The sequence below is a fragment of the Equus caballus genome, chromosome 7 (assembly GCF_041296265.1).
Source record: "Equus caballus isolate H_3958 breed thoroughbred chromosome 7, TB-T2T, whole genome shotgun sequence".
In the NCBI taxonomy this organism is placed as follows: Eukaryota; Metazoa; Chordata; class Mammalia; order Perissodactyla; family Equidae; genus Equus; species Equus caballus.
Window position 1 is genome coordinate 56,003,681 of NC_091690.1, and position 14,593 is coordinate 56,018,273.

The 14,593-nt window shown below is 51.1% G+C and overlaps 1 long non-coding RNA gene across 1 annotated transcript in view; it reads left to right on the forward strand.

Moving 5' to 3' along the window:
- The first annotated feature begins 2,346 nt into the window (after positions 1 to 2,346).
- LOC138925020 (uncharacterized) overlaps positions 2,347 to 14,593 on the forward strand; it is a 60,959-nt gene continuing 48,712 nt past the window's right edge. Inside the window, exon 1 of the long non-coding RNA XR_011440651.1 lies at positions 2,347 to 2,478. This is a non-coding gene — a long non-coding RNA (uncharacterized lncRNA). The remainder of the gene's footprint in view (positions 2,479 to 14,593) is intronic.

The following is a 14,593-nucleotide window of genomic DNA, read 5'->3' on the forward strand; positions in this document are numbered from 1 at the left end:
GCTTTTGCCGTGTTTGCTGATGTCCCAGTGGCCAAAGCATGTCACATGGCCAAGCCCAGTGTCAATGTGGGAGAGGCCACCACCAAGGGCGTGGATACTGAGGTATGATTCATCAGAGGCCATTAGTGTAGCAATATGTGAACTCTCCCTTTTAGACATGCATTGCGAGATATGCAACTTTAACTTATAAATTATGGTGCTGTCACAAAGTTACAATATACATGCTATTACTAGTATAAGGAAGGATTTGGAGTCAACCTATTAAGGGACTGAATCCTACATCAAACGGCTCTGCTTGCCTCATAAAATTATTCATTAACTTTTAGCAGTGGCCTTGGGAAGTTAGGTACATAATATTTAGAGGAAAAGAGCATTTACAATTATAATGAGTTAAAGCAATCCACGACGCAGTACCACTGCCCCAATTTGGAGCTTCAGGCTTGCTAATTTCATTCATACTTAGCAGCATCATGTCCCCCCAATCCTTCTGCCCCAGTATGTGCCTGCCTGTCTCATCCACAAGACCTCAAACTCCTTTGAGGGTGGCAATCTTACCTCACCCATGCTTGTTGCCCTCACTCTTCTAGCATCTACAACACTCAGTAGATGCTCCCTAAGTGCTTGTTAAATAAACTAATCGATAGTGGCCTTTTATTAAACGTCTATATGTTCCAGTGACTGCATGCAGACTGGATCATCAGTTCTCTCTCAACGCCACAGAGAAGCGTTATTCTCCACAGTTTACAATTGAGGGTACCGAGGTGCAGAAAACCCAAGGTGGACGGGCTGGGATTCCAGCCTTGTCCTATCTGATGCACTTGACTGTCCTCACTGCCGCTTTATGCGTGGAGCAGGAAGGAGACTGTCAGAAGCGAAAAGATGGCCTCAAGGTGTTAAGAGAGGAGCAAGAAGAAAACAGGAAGAGGCAGTAGACCGCAGGGGCCCTCAAACTGTTCACGGCCTTCGCAATAAAATAAACACTTGTTAATGAAGAGATTGGCCACCGACACCCAGGCGGAAAACCTGCAGGAAAGCCGGTTCTACAGCTCTTCAAAAAACCAAGACCAGTTAATTCTTGGGGGCGGCAGAGGAGGCACTGGAGAGGTTTTGCCACCAGGGTTGGCTCTGTTGGGCAGGTGATGATACACGCGTGCAAGGGTATTAAGGTTGTCCTCAGGCGAAAAGGTACCCATTATCTTATATTTTGCCCATAGCTTCTATCACCTACTAGACCAGTAATAATACTACTAATACTACTAACAATAGTTACCATGTAGATAGTACAGTACGCATGGGGGGATGGGCCGTGCAAAGTGCTTTGCACACAATGCATGATGTCAATGACTCTTCACAACAACCTTATGAAGTAGATTTTATTATTCTTTTTTTTAAAGATTTTTAAATTTTTTTTCCCTTTTTCTCCCCAAAGCCCCCCCGGTACATAGTTGTATATTCTTCATTGTGGGTCCTTCTAGTTGTGGCATGTGAGACGCTGCCTCAGCGTGGTTTGATGAGCAGTGCCATGTCTGCACCCAGGATTCGAACCAAAGTAACACTGGGCCGCCTGCAGCAGAGCGCGCGAACTTAACCACTCGGCCACACGGCCAGCCCCGATTTTATTACTCTTAATTTATAGATAAGGTAACTGAGCCCAGGGAGATCAGCTTTCCCGGGATTTCCCAACTTTGAAGTGGCAGATCTAAAACCTGTCTATTTGACTCAAAGCCCTGAATAACATCTAGCTGTGGGCCTTGTGTGTCTTTGGCGCTGGGCTGAGGTGGGGAATGGTGAGTCCCATTTATTCATGCAAAGAAAGCTGCACACGCCTGTGTGTGTGTGTGTGTGTGTGCGTGTGTGTGTGTGCGTGTGTGTGTGTGTAATATACAAAAAACAAATCCAGGTCGGGATAGCTGTCGACTTGAAGTTTGAAAGCCTACTTGGGTGGAGAGTGGCAAAAATCTCTGTCTACTCATTCATTCACTCTTTCGCTCCTCAAGAAGTATTCATTGCGCACTTGGATATTCCAGGCAGGGCGCTTAACCCAGCCCTAGGAGAGAAAACGGCGAATGCGGGAGACGTGGTGATTGCTCCCCTGGTACCCCCCCCAACCCCGTCCGATTTTACTATCTCCTGGGGGAGGCATTCAGAGAAGCTGGAAATGTATCAACCCGGGAGCTGCGCGGGAGCGGGAGGAAAGGCGCCCAGCGGCTGGGTGGTCAGGGCAGGCTCCCCGGAGGCAGCGGCGAGGCCGGGGGAGAAGCGGGAGGCCGGGGCCGAGGCCCGGGCGGGGGCGGCCAGCCAGTTAGGGTTAGGGCGAGAGGATGCGGCTTCCCGGCGGCAGAGGGCGCCTGGCGCTGCGGTCCGGCTCGCCGGAGCCGCCCGCGCGGGCGCCGAGAGGAGAGGCGAGGCGCGGCGAGGCGGGGAGCGCGAGCGGCGGCGGCCCCTGCCACGTCTGGCCGGCAGCGGCGGCGGGAGGAGGTGAGCGGCGCCGGCGCCGCGGGCAGGTGGGCAGGCAGCGGCCGGGCGGGCGCGCGGGGCCCCTGCTGCGGGCCCCGGGCCGGGGAGGTGGCGCCGGGACAGCGCGGTTCCCGCCACGCCGGCTCCGCCTCCGCGCGGGCTGACGGCCGAGGCCCGGGCGCCGAGCGGGTCCCGAGCGCAACTCGTGCGGCGGGCGCCGGGGGGACGCGAGCCGGGCCGCCCGTCGCGGCGCCGGACGCCGATTGCCCGCCGCTGCGGGGCCCCGGCCGCGGCCGGGAAAAGTTGGGGCGGACCGCGAGCCCGCGTGGGCCGGGCGGGAAGTGCGCGTGCCGGGCGGACTCCGGGGGCCGGAGGGACGCGGTGAGAGGGGCCCCGGGCTGGAGGCGGGCCGGCCGGCCGGGAGGGCCCCGTTTGGGAAGGTGGGAGACGCAGGGACTGTGCGGGCGGGCGAAGGGGGTGCGCTTCGCGTCTTGGGCGGGAGTGGGCAAGTGTCCGGCCGGGGCTCTGCGGGGGAGGGGCGTTGGGGGGAGGTAGGCAGGGAGGCGGGCCCGCGCACCAGAGGGTGGCCAGCGGGGTAGAGCGATGGAGGGTGGGCTTTGCCTCCTCCCCTCCTCTTTCGGGGCAGACCCAGAGAGGGGTCAGGCTCAGAGTTGGGGACGCCGCTGGCATCTGAAGACCCGATGGGGAGTTCCTGTAAGGGGTTGGGGAGGGAGCTGAGCGTTGCTTCCTCTACCGCTTGGGTCAAGTACCGCCCCTCCCCACCTGCCAGATTCACCTCCCAGACTGCAGTGCTTTTGTCCTGGGAAAGTTATGGAGGACCCCCTGAGTGGATGGTATTTTGGGGTTCCCAGGTGAGTAGGATGGGGTTGCATGAAATCGTAACTGTCGCCGGGAGCTATGGGAAAACACAGCTCTGACCTCCTCCCACACCCATCCACCCCATTTCCTCTCCAGGACCGCCAGCTCTGGATTCCCTGCGTTGGGCCAGCAGGTCCCCAGGGCCCAGCAGCATGTCAGCTAACCGGGTGGTGGGTGTCCTGAAGCGGGTATGAGACATGGCCTTTTATTCTCTGGCTGAGGTTGGTTATTTCAGAAACAAGTGGTTGTGGAGATGCTGGATGCTTTATTAGAGCAACCTGTGTGGTGTCCCTTGACAATGGAGATGACTCATGTTGGCTTTTTTTTCCCCTTCAAATAAACTTTGTATTCAAGACACAAGTATGCCATGTCATTTGCAGCAGTGATAGGGGTGGAGATGCACACTGGGGGCCTCTTGAGCCCTAGTTCTAGTCCTAGATGTATTAGAAGGAGTGTGACCTTGGATGAGTCACTCGCCCTCTCTGGACTTCAGTTTCCTTATCTGTGAAATGGGGTATAAAGAGAGCTAGACAATCTGAGGGAGGCAGGAGTAGGTTTCTGAGGGAGACTGAAATCTTTCTTCTTGTGAGACTAGATCAGCCACACAAAATCAACCTCAGTCTATTCTTATAAAGCAATTAGGATGGACTTAAAACAGATAAGAAGCAAGAAAGATGGCCAAAAGCAAAACAAAACAAAAACTAACCATCATTGGTACTAGATTTACAGTATGAATACTGTTCCCATGCAGGCAATTCATGTACATGGCTGGCCAGCTATCTTTACGATAAAGTTGTTAATTGTGCTTAAAGAGAATTCCGTGTTATCTCACCTGTGGACCTGAATTTCTTCTTCTGTTTTAACCTTCAAGCCTGGAGTGATGCTCAGTTGGATGGGTCTTGGTGCAGCCTCACTCAGAGAACATCCCCAGGATCCCTCACTGCCATAGTGCTATAGATTTCCTTGTCTGACTGATGCTGGGATCCTTGTGCCACCACACTTCTGTCATCCTTTCCATTCTGGCTTGAGACCTGGTGAGCTGATTCCTGTTGCATCTGGCATTTCTGAACTTCCCAGCTTTCTTTTCAAGTGAGTGTAATTAATAGGCAAACAACGAATTAGATGCAGCACATTAAAAGTAGCTGGAGGTAATGATGTATCCACTCTACCCCTATTCCCCAACCCCCCTGGGCAGCCTCTCACTAGACTTCCGGGTCACCTGCTGGCCATCTTGTGTTGGATGTTGAAGGTCATCACAGAGTTGAAATGACATGGCTGGGTCAAACAGCACATTAATGATCAAGCCATGGTGCTGGAAGGAGAGGAAGATTTTTTTGTATTTTATTGTAACTGAATGCTCCTGTCCTTCTCTTCTCTTCCATTAGTAGCTTTCAAAATCCATACTGGGTTTGACCACATCATTTTCAGTAATCCTTTTCTGTCAGTTTCTTGGAAGCTGCAATTAGTGGTTATCTCTGAGTTTGAGGTGGTGATAAAATTATATCCTCTCCAACAAGTAAAGGCTTGACTAATTATGCTCAGTCTTTAAAGTATCTGTAGTATATGTACTTATGTGTGTGTGTATGTGTGAAGGCTATTAAGTTAATAGTCTTTTTTTTTTTTTTTTTTTTGCTGAGGAAGATTAGCCCTGAGCTAACATCAGTTGCCAATCTTCTTTTTTTTAGCTTGCGGAAGATTAGACCTGAACTAACATCTGTGCTAATCTTCTTCCACTTTGTATGTGTGGTGCCACACAGCATGGCTGACGAGTGGTGTAGGTCCTTTTGAGATCTGAACCCGCGAACTGGGCCGCCGAAGTGGAGTGCACTCAACTTAACTACTATGCCACTGGGCCCACCGCTAGATTAATAAAAATCTTGATGCTAGTAATAGTTACCATTTGAGCCCCTGCCATCTATCAGGCACCGTGAGGTGAGAAAGCTCAGAGAGGGCACAACTCTGTAGGTGTTAGAGCTAGCTTGCACGAGTTACTGATGATCTTTGAAACCAAATAGCCTTTTGTGTTAGTGGAAAAGGAATTCTTAGCTCTCCTACAGGGTCGTGATATTAAATGAGATAATGTATCTGAAAAGCAACATGTAGACTGTAAAGTGCCCTCCAACTCAGCACGGCGTTTTAGTATCAGCACCTGGGGACACTGGAAGCTTATCAGTCCATGAGTCTTGGAGTTTGGTGGGCCTGGATGTCCCTGAGCCTGTCACCTGGCCCCCCTCAGTCTGGGTTATTCAGGATAACGTTATCGGCCTTATATTAAATGAGATATACCGGGGAATTGCAGTGGGTGCTCAGTAAAGGTTGGTGTCCACCCCTCTCCCTGCCCTTGCCAGTAGGCACTCGGGATAATGGGGTTAAGTCTTCCAGTCGGAATTGTCCTCAAGAGAGAAAGTCTTTTAAAGTACGTTTTTGTACTTATGAATAATTCTTCCAGCTTTTGCCTTCCCACTCCAGCCTCCAGCACACACAGTGAATATTCCAGGCCTTGCGATCACCTAAAAGGAGGGAATTGAACCAAACCAGAAGCCGGAAAGGCCAAGTCTTTGATAGGAAGTTGAAGATGGATGTAGTTAGTTTCCCTTTGTCCATTTTGTGCCCTTCTCTCCTTTTTTATTCATTTTGTTGGACAGGGGAAAGATGCTGAATCTGGGGGGTTTCTGGCTGGAAGGAGGCGTTGGAAGAGCTGGTGTGTAAGGTGGGAGGGCAGGGTGGATGTGGGCTGGAAGGAGATGGAAGAGTTGAATCTGACAGTAAAAGCTGGAAAGTTTGGCGTGGGGGAAATGTCTGTCTGATGTAGGATTTGGCTAAATATGGGGCCAATTTCCGTCTAGTCCTATACGGCTCTCTTGTGGGCCTTTGAAGTTTTTGTGCTCCAGGCAGATTTTCACTGGTTGTGGTGGCATCATAAATGAGTTTCCATAGTAAGTTGTGTGCTGTAAAGGAAATTAAATTCCAAGAGGGTGTTTGTTGTGACTGATGCCAGAATTTCTCTGAGAATTTTATTAAGATTCAGTCAGTCTATAAAAGTACTCCTTAGTTCTCTGAAGATATTAATTAAGAAATAGTTTAAAAAAAATAGAAGTGTCTCCTTTGTGAGCTTTTGAAATGTAATCTTCCCAAATCTCTGGAGCAAGTGAAGTCCAAAAAACCATAGAGCTTTATATTTTGAAAGCATTTCCTCTCCAAAGTGATGTTTGCCTGCTCTTCCCTCCTCTTGCAGTATTTTGATAATGAATTGATTCTGGTAGCTTAGTTTTTATGTTTATTAACCTTCATTTTTAGATCTTGAGTGTGCTTTCTTTTCCCTTGAGTTGATGCCCATTCATTGGTCATGAAGGGGTGGTACAGCGACGTGGTGAAGAGCAGACTCGGGAGCCAGGTTGGGGACAGGTAGCGTCCTGATCATTCTTGGGGAGTTAGGCTCTCTGCTACTTGGGTTGAATCCTTGCAGCAGCTCTGGAGGTGGATCGTGTTATTCCCAGCGCACGGATGAGGAAATGGGCACACAACACACGTGCATCCACGTAGCCAGCAAGTGGTTAGTCTGAGTGTCAGCCGTGATCTGTGCGATTCCAACGCCTGTGCAGGCAGAGGCTTGTGCGCCCTGCCAGGAAAGGGGAGGGAGGGTAGGGGAGGTCACAGTGGTGGCCAGCCCCTCCAGGAGATGAGACCACCCTTCCCTGAAGGGTGCAGTCTCAGTGGGAGCCAGGCCATACTCGGGTGAACCGGAGTCAGCAGGGGGAGGCGGTTGGTCCTGGTGGCTAGTGTCCATGGGTCCCCATCATAGGAGGCACTGTTGTTGCCACATCATGAATATGCTGGTCTCATGCCCTCTCCCCTGGTCAGTTCCAGACTCTGTAAGACACTTGCTTGCGCTTCTGTTCTCCAGATTGCATAAACCCATGCCCTTCAGATAATTCATTCTTGCTTGGCTCAGGCCAGTCGATCAGGTTCTGACTTTATCTGGGCTGTGTCTTCACTGCGAGGAGGCCAACAGTTACCTTTATTGGACCGTGAGCTTCCCAGTATGTGCAGTCACAAGCCGTCTCTGTGGCTAGTCACTGCAGAAGAGTCAGCTCCCCTACTTTCTGCTTGTGGTCACCCCTTTCCCTTCAAGATGTGACCTCTTTTCCTTGTCCTAAGGACCCCTCTCGATAGCCCCCTAGCGGCAGACTGTTAAAGTGCCCGGGGAGTGGTGCGCTAACGAGGTCCCTGTCTTAATGGGAGGAGAGCATTTTTCCCTGAGGATGTGGGCTGTCATGCCTCCCTCTTGAACATTGTGCCCTAATCAAAGCCCCATTGTTGTTTTTCTTTTTGCTTTGTGTTTAGCTGTGTGTGCGTGTGTTTGTTTTAATTATTACTGGAAAGCAAAAATGATATTTATCAAATGTTTGAATCTACAGAAGTGCTACTGCTGACAAGCAGGAAGAATAAATATATATTTAGCTGGGATCCCATTGACTTATCTCTCCCTTTTGCACATTGTTGCTGTTGTGTTGGCAGCGCCATCTGATGTGTGTACTGGTTCCATTTGGACTTCAGCAGTGAGTGTGAAGAGATGCCTGGGCTGTTTGCCGAAGTGGAGGGACTCGAATGAGTGGGCTTTGGGGCTGCCCGTCTTGGCTTTTCCTGCGGTTCCAGGAGCCTGGCACACGGTGCCTCTGTTGGGAAGGTGGAGTGAGGCCAGGCCGTTTCTTTGGCTTCGCCTGGGAGCAGCTCTGCTGGGGACAGTGGGCAGCCTCCCCTCTGCTGTGGGAAAGGGAACTCTCTCAATCCCGGGAGAGCGAGAGGGAGGAAGGTCTCAGAACAGCTAGTTTGGGAGCTGGGCAGGTCCAGGGTGGACAGGTTTGCAGCTTCCACAGAGCTTTTAGGAAAGTTTTCCTCGCATCTCACATTTCCCTTCTTTCCTGTTGGTCCCAATCCAGTCTGTCATGAGGGGCTTAGAAATTGAACTTAATCAGTCACTCCTGTGAACCCTGGAGTGTGGCACCAGAAGTTGTTCAGATTGGTGCTATGATCTCACACCAGAACGAGAACTCATTTTTGATGGTGGTGGTGTTGCTTTTTAATCAGTTCAACTGCTTTTTTTCTTAAATGATATAGGTAATACATGACTGTGTTATGCTCTTGCACCCCACCCTCCCGCTAAATAGTAGAGGAGTACAGAGCAGAAAATGTGAGGTCCCCCTTCACCCCGCACCCCTCCCCATGCCCCGCCTCCTTGCTGGGTCCTCAGAAGTAACCGGTTTTAGCAGTTTCATTCATATCCTGAAACTGTCCATCAGCCTGTATAGACACAATACATATAGTTTTGGGTTTTTTTGTAAGCTTAAATCTAGTCACGTCACAGATATTGTTTCACTATTTTCTCTTTTCACGAAATATATCTTGGAGATCTTATGCGTGTAGCTCTTCTCTCTTAATTTGTCTACAAAATATTTCATAGCATGGATTTAACATAATTTAGGAGTCAGTCGCCTAGTGATAGACATATAAACTGACTCATCAGTTTTGCTATTGTATCTTCATACATACATATTGCTATGCACATATGCATGTGTTTCTAGGAGTGGAATTGGTGTGTCAAAGGTGCTACACATTTCACCGGTTACAGCGGTACCCACACTGCGCTCTCAGGGGCTGTCCCGGTTTAAACTACCAGTGGTGGATGTGGCTACCCATTTCACCATGGGCTGCCATTCTTCTAGGTGAAAGAAATGGATAGTGTTTAGTAGGCATTTCACTGATTACTAGTGAGGCTCTGAGACTAGTCATTTGGCTTCTGGATCTTAGTGGACGGGTCTATAGTAACCGTGGAGGATGAGAGAGCAGAGCCCTCGAGAACCGAGGCTCTGCTCAGGGTGGTGTGAGCAGCCTGCCGCCAGGGGATGCAACGTGGCACTGGAAGCAAGTGTTCCTGGTTTCACATTCTCTCTGCTTTTCCCAGAGGCTGGATACTGTAACAGAACACTTGGATTTTGGTGTAACCTGCCAGCATGTTTCTGAACCTCTCCCCCGAGGAAGCGAGCGGGTGTAAGTAGCACATTGAGACCAGTCTGTGCTGCCCTGCCAGGTTGGGGATTTGAGATGGGAAAGCTGAACTGGAAGAACATTTAAGGATTGCATCCTGGAAAATTAGACCCTCTTGCTTGTGGAATAGCCTCTGTGGGTGTGGTAAAGCGAATTCTGTGGTGGTGGGTCTTTCCTTCCTGTGGTGCAGTCAGTCCCCGTCTCTCTTGGCTTCTTGTGAGAATATTGTGATGATTTGTCTTCTAGCAAGGTACTTTGGGGAGAAGCCACGGTTTCTTAGGAGGTGTTCCAGGGGCCTGATGTGGTAGAGGGGGCCTCTGGAGGCCCTCACCTCGGGCCGTCCGTGCAGACTGAGGTGCCCAGTGGGTTTTGGGAAGCTCTGGCTTACTGGATGATGTTGTCCTTTACCAGCCACTCAGCAGGGGCCAGAGAGGAGTGATGGAGGAGGCAGCCTGGGGTGACAAAGAGACTCTAGGGTCAGGCCAAGCTGAGTTCCAGCTCCCATTCAGCCCCTTATGGCTGTGGGACTTATGCAAAGTTATTTTATCTCTGTGGGCCTCAGTTTCCTCATCTGTAAATCAAGAATAATATCAGTACCTACTTCACAGGGTTGTTGTGAGGATTAGGAGAGTAATGTTTGTAAAGCTCTCGGCCTATTACCTAATAAGTGCTCACTAATTTTGAGGAATTGCTACTCTTACTTCTGTTCCCCTTTCCTTAATAAATGTGTTTAAGTGCACGAATGCATATTACATTTGCTAAGTATAAAAATGCACATAAGCTGGTAGTGTTAAAGAGAGGAGGCCAGGAGATAGTAGCTACTAGAGGCAGATTCAGATCTATCAGGGTTGTGGGAGTAAGGCAGGGATGGACGGGGAGGTCTGGCAGGGAGCCTTCTGTGGGGCAGGAGAGCAAGGCTCAGGTCTCTCCTTAGACCAGACCTCCTGCTGTGAAGCACCAAGGCCCAGAACACAGAGGCCTTTCCCTTTCTTAGACAGACTGAGTGCAAGGGGTGCTCAGGACCACCTGTCCCTTTTGTTCTTGAAGAGGCGGAGCGAGGCCCTGCGAGGTGAGGTGCCTCCCCGTGCCACAGCTGGCCAGTACAGAGCGGAGATGGGGTCCAGGTCTCCTCGGCCTAGGGGGTTGAGGCTCTTTTCCCTCTTCTGCACGCTGACATGAGCTACCCATTTCCAGATGTGGGAAAAGAGAACTACATGGTGTTAGGCGCTTTGCAGAGGTCTGCCGTTCGCTCCTCTAAGGCCTTTGTAAGACGAAGTGCAGAGACATAGAGTCAAGTCAAGCCCAAGGCGAGGCAGGGCTGAGATTCAGACTCTGGAGCCTGGCTCCCAAGCTCAGGCTTTTACCTTTTACCTGGTTACGTTGCTAACAGTGCTTGCCCCAGGTTGATGTCTGTGCTGGTTTCATACCCCTCATGATTTGTAATTGCACCCCTCAGGGACTGATGTCCACACGTGTGTGCATGTGCATGCGTGTTTATGGATGAGAGCAAGTTCATGTGAAGTCCCTGGTGTGTTTGCTGATGGTTCACCCGAACTGGAGGTCTGAGACCTGCAGGCTGAGAAAGAAGGCTGTACCCGAGATCTACAAAGCAGCCCAGGCCGCCGAGGTTGAGATGGGGAAAGGAAGCCTTGCTCTTGGGAGCCGAGCTTGGTGGGTGAGCTTGTCGTCTGCAGGCTTGGGAGGAGCAGAGCCACCCAGCAAGGACACAGGCGGGGCCTGGGCAGGCTGCGTGGCTTGCAGAGCACCAGATGCAGAGGCCTGTGATGTGAGTCCAGATAATGTGTGTGAAAATTAACTATGCAAACGAGATCATAGTGGCCTGTGGTATGAGAGAGATTTCAGAGTAGAGTGGGGAAAGTGCCAGATGTCCTGCCCTACATGTAAGTCAGCGGAACGGAGACTTCACCTTGGCTCCAGAGGTCCGAGAAGGCTTCTCGGCAGCAGCACAGATTACAAACAAACCTTGCCTGCCCCTTAGAGAGCAGGTAGCCTTGGCTTCTAATCCACCCTTCAGCTTGTAGATGAGGACACTGAGACCCAGGGGTGAGCTACCCGGTTCAGCGTCAAGGCCCTAGTTGGGGGAGAGCCAAGCCTGGAGCCTGTCCTTCTGTCTCTCCACCCCACATACATGGTTAGGGATTACTGCGTTGTGGCAGCCATCCTGCGGGCACTTAGTCCCTGGAGGAGCTCCGTATTATTATTCAAGTGAACGAACAAGGTCCCAGTTCATTTCTGGTCCTGGTTCTTATGTCTCTGAGCGAGGTTAGAACATTAGCCTCTCAGGTTTGCCCTCTGTAGGATGGGTATCGCACCCCAGCCTGCCTTCTAAACTCATCTTCATTCATTCACAACTCTCTCAGCAAATATTTATTGAGTGCCTACTGGGGGCCAGACGCTATTCTATGCTTTGGGCATTTCGCACTGAACAAAAGAAGTTAAAATCCTGTTCTTCTGCAGTTTATTTTCTAGTGTGGGGTGACAGACGATAAATGATTATAATTCATGGTATGTGTATGGGTCTCCTCGGACTGCTGCAACAAAGGACCACAAACCAGATGGCTTCAACAACGGTGTCTTCTCTCGAGGTCCCGGAGGTCCTGACGGAGCATCTGTCCCATGCTTCTCTCTGACTTCTGGTGGTTGCGGGCAGTCCTGGCTGTTCTTGTCTTATGGCAGCATACCTCTGCTCTCTGCCTCTGTTGTCGCACGGCCTTGCCCCTGTGTCTCCTGTTTTCTTATAAGGACACCGGTTACTGGATTAGGGCCCACTCTATTCCAGTGCGTCCTCATCTTGACTGATGACATCTGCAAAGGCCCTATTTCCAAAGGAAGTCACAATCTGAGGTTCCGGGTGGACATGGAGTTTCGGGGGCCTCTGTTCAACTCAGAACAGTATATGAGGTGGTGATGATGGCTGAAAAGCATGGGGAGTGCCAGGGGCAGAGGGGGTGGTGGGGAGGTGCTGAAAGGGGGTTATGGCAGGCTGTGCTGGGAAGGGAGGGTTGGAGCTTGGATCTGAGGAGGGGTCAGGGGAGGAGCTGATGTGTGGAGGGAAAGCATTCCAGGCAGAGGGGACCACAAGTACAGAGGCCTTGAGGCGGGTGTGGATACCTGCTGGGATGGCAGGAGTGTGTGTGTGTGTGTGTGTGTGTGTGTGTGTGTGTAAGAGAGAGAGAGAGATCAGGAGGATGTGAGATCTGAGAGGTAAGTGAGGGAATCAAGGATCGAGTAGGTCCTTGCCAGTCTTTGTGGGGACTTTAGCCTTTTGCTCTAGTGAGATGGGAGCCGTGATGGTGGTGGTGAGCCTAGATCGTGGTGGTGAGCATAGATGGCTGTGAGTACCCATGAAAGCAGGCTAGGCACAGACCAGCTCTTCTAGGATTTTTTTCTAAGTTTAGATGGCCATTGCTGTGCTGTGTGCACATGGCTAGATATTTTGCAGCAACTGTTTCTCTGCAGTTTCTTTTTTATTATTTTTATTATTTTATTTTTTTTGGTGAGGAAGATTGGCCCTGACCTAACATGTGTGCCAGTCTTCCTCTATTTTGTATGTGGGATGCTGCCACAGCATGGCTTGATGGGTGGTATGTAGGTCCGTGCCCATGATCCAAACCTGTGAACCCTGAGCTGCCAAAGTGGAATGCACGAACCTAACTGCTACACCACCAGGCCAGTCCCTGCAGTTTCTTTGTTAAATGTTAGTGGTCTGTTGACCTTTGATCCACTTCCCTTTCCTGTCTGTTCCCTCTCCTTCAAGAAGCTTTTTTACCCACCCGCCTCCCTACACTTAAACCACAAGCATGAAGGAGAGGGAGTAGACAGACAAGGCTGGGGGTGGCTGGGACTGCCGGGGAACTCAGCCCGTGGCAGCCCTGCTGTGAGCTGCTTATCCTCCCCGAGCCCTGGGCCCGCCTAGTGAACACTACGCCTACGGGTAAGGTGTTTATCCCCCGGCAGATTTAGAAAATGCTGAGGTCAGTGTGCGAACTCAGTGCATTCAGCTCCCTGGATCCTTCTGTGGATAAAATCACTACGCCGTGAAAAGAGTCGAGTCAGCTCCCTTGGGCAGGGGGCTACATTTGGCCTTGAAAATACAGGGCAGGGAGGGGAGGGCTGTCTGAAAGTAGCTGTGGAGAGACCCAGTGAGCTGTTGTGCAGTCATTGTTCACGGCCCCGGGGCCCTCTCCACCACCCACTTTGTAACTGGCTTACACAGTTCTGCACATTCTTGTTCTTATTGCCATAAAAACCCTTAGGCCCGTGATCTAACTGTCAGTCATTGAAAAGAGGAAGAAGCTCCAGCTGGGGGCCTGCCCTCAGCAGCTTGGCCTGATGGTCTGAGGCCTGGGCCGGTTTGGTTTACATGGTTGCTGAGGGAATCATAACTTCGGATTCCTTGGCGTCAGAGCTGAAGGGAAATCTCCTTATCTGGCTGACATTTAATTTCCGCTTTGGGCCGCAAAAGGAAAGGGCCTGGCACGGTTGTGAATAGGGTTCCAGAGCAGTGGGTTGTGGGTGGGCCTCCTTCAGGCCCTTTTCCCTGCCTCCACCTCCTGGGGCAGTGCCAGGAGCAGCCCATGCAGGGAGGTGATCTGGGAGCCACTGCACTGTCACCCCCCCTGGGGAGCGCCGCTTTAGAAGATAATTACGAGTCCGCGGAGATGGAAATAGAATTCCCCAGCACCAGGAGCAGCTGCTCTTCTGTGGGTTTCAGGAGTTGCCCTTGGGTGCTGCTCACTTCTCCCCGCACCCCCCAAACAAAACACACACTCATACAAAATGAAAGTTGTGAAGACTGTTCCTAGCTAGAAAATGAGCGTTGAAAATGTGTTTTGTGAGATTGCAGCTCCTTCCCCAGGGTTATTTCTGGGGGTGCTTCCCCAGCACATCAAAAGCGCTTCCTGACAAGAGCTGCCTTTTAAGTTGCGCAGCCTGCTCTGCCAGACGCCACGGGAAGCTGTGACTCAGGTAGCATCCCCAGAGGTCTGTGGAGTCTGGCGTTGTTTCCGCATCATGTTGGAGTCAGGGAGGCCATGCCCAAGAGGGGGAGCCAGACAAAGCGCCAAGTGTCCCTATAAAGCAGCCTCCTTGTCCCGTGCCCAGGGTGGCCTTTGTCACTTAGTAAATAAATACTTGTTGGCGGGCAGGATGGACTGGACGTGGGCTCTGACTGTTTTTGCTGGCCTCCGAG